Source organism: Halictus rubicundus, unplaced genomic scaffold (genome assembly GCF_050948215.1).
Source record: "Halictus rubicundus isolate RS-2024b unplaced genomic scaffold, iyHalRubi1_principal scaffold0390, whole genome shotgun sequence".
Taxonomy (NCBI): domain Eukaryota; kingdom Metazoa; phylum Arthropoda; class Insecta; order Hymenoptera; family Halictidae; genus Halictus; species Halictus rubicundus.
In genome coordinates this window covers 150001-160000 of record NW_027488931.1, presented here as the reverse complement: position 1 = coordinate 160000, position 10000 = coordinate 150001, and positions in this window count along the sequence as shown.

Sequence of the window (10000 nt, the reverse complement as noted above, 5' to 3'; positions counted from 1 at the left end):
TGCCATCTTCTCGCGCTGGGCATAAACGAAATAGGACACCTCTATTATTTAACGAATTTTTCTCTTTATTCTGTCTTTAAAAGACAGAATTTTTTTTCTCTTTAACTCTATTTTCTCTTTTTCATACCTTAGTCGCTCGGACATAAGAGTTGATGCTCAGTTAGTACGAGTAAACACAAAAGTGAATACAAGTCACCAACCTCCACTAAGGGAAGGCTCGCCACATAAGGGCCATTCGGTCTAGGACACCGACCCGTGGCAATGCTGTGTAGAGAATAATTCGATACGAAGCACGGTACGAAACAGTCAAGACCGAAGTCTCGAGGCGCCCATGACTGCTTCTCGACCGAGATCGTAGAATAGCCACAGACGCGCGCTGCACCGACCGACTCGACCGAACCGTCGACTCTCTTATAGATACCGAACGGCCGGCCGGGACGCCGGCGCCGCGCGGTCAATAGCACGCGCGCTTATGGCCGCAAACCGCCGCGGCAACAGACCTCCCGGCGGGGCTGTTGGAACTTAGAGCGAAAAAAGTATAAAAATTTTTTTCACAAAATATAATAAATTTTAACATTTCTATATTATTTTACACAAAATAACCAACTTTTCATAATTCACCGAACTTTGAAAATTTTTCTAAGTCCCACAAATAAGAGGAAAATTTTTAAGTATCGGTCCTAGACGATTTTCGACGTGATATCACTGTAATATAGACGGTTTCTAACAATATATATCATAACACCAAACTCGCTACAATTATTATTTATCGAGTTATTAGCAAATAATGGACGGATGTGCTACTTCGTCGGACGTTCGACGAAAATTTTTCTAAGTCCCACCGCCAAGAGGAAACTTTTTCCCTATCGGTCCTAGACGATTTTCGACGTGATATCACTGTAATATAGACGGTTTCTAACAATATATATCATAACACCAAACTCGCTACAATTATTATTTATCGAGTTATTAGCAAATAATGGACGGATGTGCTACTCCGTCGACAAAACTCTGGAAATTTTTCTAAGTCCCACCGCTAAGAGGAAACTTTTTCCGTATCGGTCCTAGACGATTTTCGACGTGATATCACTGTAATATAGACGGTTTCTAACAATATATATCATAACACCAAACTCGCTACAATTATTATTTATCGAGTTATTAGCAAATAATGGACGGATGTGCTACTCCGTCGACAAAACTCTGGAAATTTTTCTAAGTCCCACCGCTAAGAGGAAACTTTTTCCGTATCGGTCCTAGACGATTTTCGACGTGATATCACTGTAATATAGACGGTTTCTAACAATATATATCATAACACCAAACTCGCTACAATTATTATTTATCGAGTTATTAGCAAATAATGGACGGATGTGCTACTCCGTCGGACGTTCGACGAAAATTTTTCTAAGTCCCACCGCTAAGAGGAAACTTTTTCCGTATCGGTCCTAGACGATTTTCGACGTGATATCACTGTAATATAGACGGTTTCTAACAATATATATCATAACACCAAACTCGCTACAATTATTATTTATCGAGTTATTAGCAAATAATGGACGGATGTGCTACTCCGTCGGACGTTCGACGAAAATTTTTCTAAGTCCCACCGCTAAGAGGAAACTTTTTCCGTATCGGTCCTAGACGATTTTCGACGTGATATCACTGTAATATAGACGGTTTCTAACAATATATATCATAACACCAAACTCGCTACAATTATTATTTATCGAGTTATTAGCAAATAATGGACGGATGTGCTACTCCGTCGACAAAACTCTGGAAATTTTTCTAAGTCCCACCGCTAAGAGGAAACTTTTTCCGTATCGGTCCTAGACGATTTTCGACGTGATATCACTGTAATATAGACGGTTTCTAACAATATATATCATAACACCAAACTCGCTACAATTATTATTTATCGAGTTATTAGCAAATAATGGACGGATGTGCTACTCCGTCGGACGTTCGACGAAAATTTTTCTAAGTCCCACCGCTAAGAGGAAACTTTTTCCGTATCGGTCCTAGACGATTTTCGACGTGATATCACTGTAATATAGACGGTTTCTAACAATATATATCATAACACCAAACTCGCTACAATTATTATTTATCGAGTTATTAGCAAATAATGGACGGATGTGCTACTCCGTCGACAAAACTCTGGAAATTTTTCTAAGTCCCACCGCTAAGAGGAAACTTTTTCCGTATCGGTCCTAGACGATTTTCGACGTGATATCACTGTAATATAGACGGTTTCTAACAATATATATCATAACACCAAACTCGCTACAATTATTATTTATCGAGTTATTAGCAAATAATGGACGGATGTGCTACTCCGTCGGACGTTCGACGAAAATTTTTCTAAGTCCCACCGCTAAGAGGAAACTTTTTCCGTATCGGTCCTAGACGATTTTCGACGTGATATCACTGTAATATAGACGGTTTCTAACAATATATATCATAACACCAAACTCGCTACAATTATTATTTATCGAGTTATTAGCAAATAATGGACGGATGTGCTACTCCGTCGACAAAACTCTGGAAATTTTTCTAAGTCCCACCGCTAAGAGGAAACTTTTTCCGTATCGGTCCTAGACGATTTTCGACGTGATATCACTGTAATATAGACGGTTTCTAACAATATATATCATAACACCAAACTCGCTACAATTATTATTTATCGAGTTATTAGCAAATAATGGACGGATGTGCTACTCCGTCGGACGTTCGACGAAAATTTTTCTAAGTCCCACCGCTAAGAGGAAACTTTTTCCGTATCGGTCCTAGACGATTTTCGACGTGATATCACTGTAATATAGACGGTTTCTAACAATATATATCATAACACCAAACTCGCTACAATTATTATTTATCGAGTTATTAGCAAATAATGGACGGATGTGCTACTCCGTCGGACGTTCGACGAAAATTTTTCTAAGTCCCACCGCTAAGAGGAAACTTTTTCCGTATCGGTCCTAGACGATTTTCGACGTGATATCACTGTAATATAGACGGTTTCTAACAATATATATCATAACACCAAACTCGCTACAATTATTATTTATCGAGTTATTAGCAAATAATGGACGGATGTGCTACTCCGTCGACAAAACTCTGGAAATTTTTCTAAGTCCCACCGCTAAGAGGAAACTTTTTCCGTATCGGTCCTAGACGATTTTCGACGTGATATCACTGTAATATAGACGGTTTCTAACAATATATATCATAACACCAAACTCGCTACAATTATTATTTATCGAGTTATTAGCAAATAATGGACGGATGTGCTACTCCGTCGGACGTTCGACGAAAATTTTTCTAAGTCCCACCGCTAAGAGGAAACTTTTTCCGTATCGGTCCTAGACGATTTTCGACGTGATATCACTGTAATATAGACGGTTTCTAACAATATATATCATAACACCAAACTCGCTACAATTATTATTTATCGAGTTATTAGCAAATAATGGACGGATGTGCTACTCCGTCGGACGTTCGACGAAAATTTTTCTAAGTCCCACCGCTAAGAGGAAACTTTTTCCGTATCGGTCCTAGACGATTTTCGACGTGATATCACTGTAATATAGACGGTTTCTAACAATATATATCATAACACCAAACTCGCTACAATTATTATTTATCGAGTTATTAGCAAATAATGGACGGATGTGCTACTCCGTCGACAAAACTCTGGAAATTTTTCTAAGTCCCACCGCTAAGAGGAAACTTTTTCCGTATCGGTCCTAGACGATTTTCGACGTGATATCACTGTAATATAGACGGTTTCTAACAATATATATCATAACACCAAACTCGCTACAATTATTATTTATCGAGTTATTAGCAAATAATGGACGGATGTGCTATTCCGTCGGACGTTCGACGAAAATTTTTCTAAGTCCCACCGCTAAGAGGAAACTTTTTCCGTATCGGTCCTAGACGATTTTCGACGTGATATCACTGTAATATAGACGGTTTCTAACAATATATATCATAACACCAAACTCGCTACAATTATTATTTATCGAGTTATTAGCAAATAATGGACGGATGTGCTACTCCGTCGACAAAACTCTGGAAATTTTTCTAAGTCCCACCGCTAAGAGGAAACTTTTTCCGTATCGGTCCTAGACGATTTTCGACGTGATATCACTGTAATATAGACGGTTTCTAACAATATATATCATAACACCAAACTCGCTACAATTATTATTTATCGAGTTATTAGCAAATAATGGACGGATGTGCTACTCCGTCGACAAAACTCTGGAAATTTTTCTAAGTCCCACCGCTAAGAGGAAACTTTTTCCGTATCGGTCCTAGACGATTTTCGACGTGATATCACTGTAATATAGACGGTTTCTAACAATATATATCATAACACCAAACTCGCTACAATTATTATTTATCGAGTTATTAGCAAATAATGGACGGATGTGCTACTCCGTCGACAAAACTCTGGAAATTTTTCTAAGTCCCACCGCTAAGAGGAAACTTTTTCCGTATCGGTCCTAGACGATTTTCGACGTGATATCACTGTAATATAGACGGTTTCTAACAATATATATCATAACACCAAACTCGCTACAATTATTATTTATCGAGTTATTAGCAAATAATGGACGGATGTGCTACTCCGTCGACAAAACTCTGGAAATTTTTCTAAGTCCCACCGCTAAGAGGAAACTTTTTCCGTATCGGTCCTAGACGATTTTCGACGTGATATAACTGTAATATAGACGGTTTCTAACAATATATATCATAACACCAAACTCGCTACAATTATTATTTATCGAGTTATTAGCAAATAATGGACGGATGTGCTACTCCGTCGGACGTTCGACGAAAATTTTTCTAAGTCCCACCGCTAAGAGGAAACTTTTTCCGTATCGGTCCTAGACGATTTTCGACGTGATATCACTGTACTATAGACGGTTTCTAACAATATATATCATAACACCAAACTCGCTACAATTATTATTTATCGAGTTATTAGCAAATAATGGACGGATGTGCTACTCCGTCGACAAAACTCTGGAAATTTTTCTAAGTCCCACCGCTAAGAGGAAACTTTTTCCGTATCGGTCCTAGACGATTTTCGACGTGATATCACTGTAATATAGACGGTTTCTAACAATATATATCATAACACCAAACTCGCTACAATTATTATTTATCGAGTTATTAGCAAATAATGGACGGATGTGCTACTCCGTCGACAAAACTCTGGAAATTTTTCTAAGTCCCACCGCTAAGAGGAAACTTTTTCCGTATCGGTCCTAGACGATTTTCGACGTGATATCACTGTAATATAGACGGTTTCTAACAATATATATCATAACACCAAACTCGCTACAATTATTATTTATCGAGTTATTAGCAAATAATGGACGGATGTGCTACTCCGTCGGACGTTCGACGAAAATTTTTCTAAGTCCCACCGCTAAGAGGAAACTTTTTCCGTATCGGTCCTAGACGATTTTCGACGTGATATCACTGTAATATAGACGGTTTCTAACAATATATATCATAACACCAAACTCGCTACAATTATTATTTATCGAGTTATTAGCAAATAATGGACGGATGTGCTACTCCGTCGACAAAACTCTGGAAATTTTTCTAAGTCCCACCGCTAAGAGGAAACTTTTTCCGTATCGGTCCTAGACGATTTTCGACGTGATATCACTGTAATATAGACGGTTTCTAACAATATATATCATAACACCAAACTCGCTACAATTATTATTTATCGAGTTATTAGCAAATAATGGACGGATGTGCTACTCCGTCGACAAAACTCTGGAAATTTTTCTAAGTCCCACCGCTAAGAGGAAACTTTTTCCGTATCGGTCCTAGACGATTTTCGACGTGATATCACTGTAATATAGACGGTTTCTAACAATATATATCATAACACCAAACTCGCTACAATTATTATTTATCGAGTTATTAGCAAATAATGGACGGATGTGCTACTCCGTCGACAAAACTCTGGAAATTTTTCTAAGTCCCACCGCTAAGAGGAAACTTTTTCCGTATCGGTCCTAGACGATTTTCGACGTGATATCACTGTAATATAGACGGTTTCTAACAATATATATCATAACACCAAACTCGCTACAATTATTATTTATCGAGTTATTAGCAAATAATGGACGGATGTGCTACTCCGTCGGACGTTCGACGAAAATTTTTCTAAGTCCCACCGCTAAGAGGAAACTTTTTCCGTATCGGTCCTAGACGATTTTCGACGTGATATCACTGTACTATAGACGGTTTCTAACAATATATATCATAACACCAAACTCGCTACAATTATTATTTATCGAGTTATTAGCAAATAATGGACGGATGTGCTACTCCGTCGACAAAACTCTGGAAATTTTTCTAAGTCCCACCGCTAAGAGGAAACTTTTTCCGTATCGGTCCTAGACGATTTTCGACGTGATATCACTGTAATATAGACGGTTTCTAACAATATATATCATAACACCAAACTCGCTACAATTATTATTTATCGAGTTATTAGCAAATAATGGACGGATGTGCTACTCCGTCGACAAAACTCTGGAAATTTTTCTAAGTCCCACCGCTAAGAGGAAACTTTTTCCGTATCGGTCCTAGACGATTTTCGACGTGATATCACTGTAATATAGACGGTTTCTAACAATATATATCATAACACCAAACTCGCTACAATTATTATTTATCGAGTTATTAGCAAATAATGGACGGATGTGCTACTCCGTCGGACGTTCGACGAAAATTTTTCTAAGTCCCACCGCTAAGAGGAAACTTTTTCCGTATCGGTCCTAGACGATTTTCGACGTGATATCACTGTAATATAGACGGTTTCTAACAATATATATCATAACACCAAACTCGCTACAATTATTATTTATCGAGTTATTAGCAAATAATGGACGGATGTGCTACTCCGTCGACAAAACTCTGGAAATTTTTCTAAGTCCCACCGCTAAGAGGAAACTTTTTCCGTATCGGTCCTAGACGATTTTCGACGTGATATCACTGTAATATAGACGGTTTCTAACAATATATATCATGACACCAAACTCGCTACAATTATTATTTATCGAGTTATTAGCAAATAATGGACGGATGTGCTATTCCGTCGGACGTTCGACGAAAATTTTTCTAAGTCCCACCGCTAAGAGGAAACTTTTTCCGTATCGGTCCTAGACGATTTTCGACGTGATATCACTGTAATATAGACGGTTTCTAACAATATATATCATAACACCAAACTCGCTACAATTATTATTTATCGAGTTATTAGCAAATAATGGACGGATGTGCTACTCCGTCGACAAAACTCTGGAAATTTTTCTAAGTCCCACCGCTAAGAGGAAACTTTTTCCGTATCGGTCCTAGACGATTTTCGACGTGATATCACTGTAATATAGACGGTTTCTAACAATATATATCATAACACCAAACTCGCTACAATTATTATTTATCGAGTTATTAGCAAATAATGGACGGATGTGCTACTCCGTCGGACGTTCGACGAAAATTTTTCTAAGTCCCACCGCTAAGAGGAAACTTTTTCCGTATCGGTCCTAGACGATTTTCGACGTGATATCACTGTACTATAGACGGTTTCTAACAATATATATCATAACACCAAACTCGCTACAATTATTATTTATCGAGTTATTAGCAAATAATGGACGGATGTGCTACTCCGTCGACAAAACTCTGGAAATTTTTCTAAGTCCCACCGCTAAGAGGAAACTTTTTCCGTATCGGTCCTAGACGATTTTCGACGTGATATCACTGTAATATAGACGGTTTCTAACAATATATATCATAACACCAAACTCGCTACAATTATTATTTATCGAGTTATTAGCAAATAATGGACGGATGTGCTACTCCGTCGACAAAACTCTGGAAATTTTTCTAAGTCCCACCGCTAAGAGGAAACTTTTTCCGTATCGGTCCTAGACGATTTTCGACGTGATATCACTGTAATATAGACGGTTTCTAACAATATATATCATAACACCAAACTCGCTACAATTATTATTTATCGAGTTATTAGCAAATAATGGACGGATGTGCTACTCCGTCGGACGTTCGACGAAAATTTTTCTAAGTCCCACCGCTAAGAGGAAACTTTTTCCGTATCGGTCCTAGACGATTTTCGACGTGATATCACTGTAATATAGACGGTTTCTAACAATATATATCATAACACCAAACTCGCTACAATTATTATTTATCGAGTTATTAGCAAATAATGGACGGATGTGCTACTCCGTCGACAAAACTCTGGAAATTTTTCTAAGTCCCACCGCTAAGAGGAAACTTTTTCCGTATCGGTCCTAGACGATTTTCGACGTGATATCACTGTAATATAGACGGTTTCTAACAATATATATCATAACACCAAACTCGCTACAATTATTATTTATCGAGTTATTAGCAAATAATGGACGGATGTGCTACTCCGTCGACAAAACTCTGGAAATTTTTCTAAGTCCCACCGCTAAGAGGAAACTTTTTCCGTATCGGTCCTAGACGATTTTCGACGTGATATCACTGTAATATAGACGGTTTCTAACAATATATATCATAACACCAAACTCGCTACAATTATTATTTATCGAGTTATTAGCAAATAATGGACGGATGTGCTACTCCGTCGACAAAACTCTGGAAATTTTTCTAAGTCCCACCGCTAAGAGGAAACTTTTTCCGTATCGGTCCTAGACGATTTTCGACGTGATATCACTGTAATATAGACGGTTTCTAACAATATATATCATAACACCAAACTCGCTACAATTATTATTTATCGAGTTATTAGCAAATAATGGACGGATGTGCTACTCCGTCGACAAAACTCTGGAAATTTTTCTAAGTCCCACCGCTAAGAGGAAACTTTTTCCGTATCGGTCCTAGACGATTTTCGACGTGATATCACTGTAATATAGACGGTTTCTAACAATATATATCATAACACCAAACTCGCTACAATTATTATTTATCGAGTTATTAGCAAATAATGGACGGATGTGCTACTCCGTCGGACGTTCGACGAAAATTTTTCTAAGTCCCACCGCTAAGAGGAAACTTTTTCCGTATCGGTCCTAGACGATTTTCGACGTGATATCACTGTAATATAGACGGTTTCTAACAATATATATCATAACACCAAACTCGCTACAATTATTATTTATCGAGTTATTAGCAAATAATGGACGGATGTGCTACTCCGTCGACAAAACTCTGGAAATTTTTCTAAGTCCCACCGCCAAGAGGAAACTTTTTCCCTATCGGTCCTAGACGATTTTCGACGTGATATCACTGTAATATAGACGGTTTCTAACAATATATATCATAACACCAAACTCGCTACAATTATTATTTATCGAGTTATTAGCAAATAATGGACGGATGTACTACTCCGTCGGACGTTCGACGAAAATTTTTCTAAGTCCCACCGCCAAGAGGAAACTTTTTCCCTATCGGTCCTAGACGATTTTCGACGTGATATCACTGTAATATAGACGGTTTCTAACAATATATATCATAACACCAAACTCGCTACAATTATTATTTATCGAGTTATTAGCAAATAATGGACTTGAGTAGGGTGACACCCGGCCGTACTACATTCTGTTCTACAAATTGCACGGGTAAACGGCGGTTGGAAATGATGCTCCGTATTGTTAGTTAGTGTATCCCCGAAGGTCTATGCGTACCGCAGCGTTGGATTGACGAGATTCCTTCTGTCTCTATCTTTTTTTTTCTCTACGATAGCATGTATCGCGATGACAAACGACTAGGAAGCGTGTTTACCGAGTTATTAGCGATCCGAGTGACACCCGGCCGTACTACATTCTGTTCTACAAATTGCACGGGTAAACGGCGGTTGGAAATGATGCTCCGTATTGTTAGTTAGTGTATCCCCGAAGGTCTATGCGTACCGCAGCGTTGGATTGACGAGATTCCTTCTGTC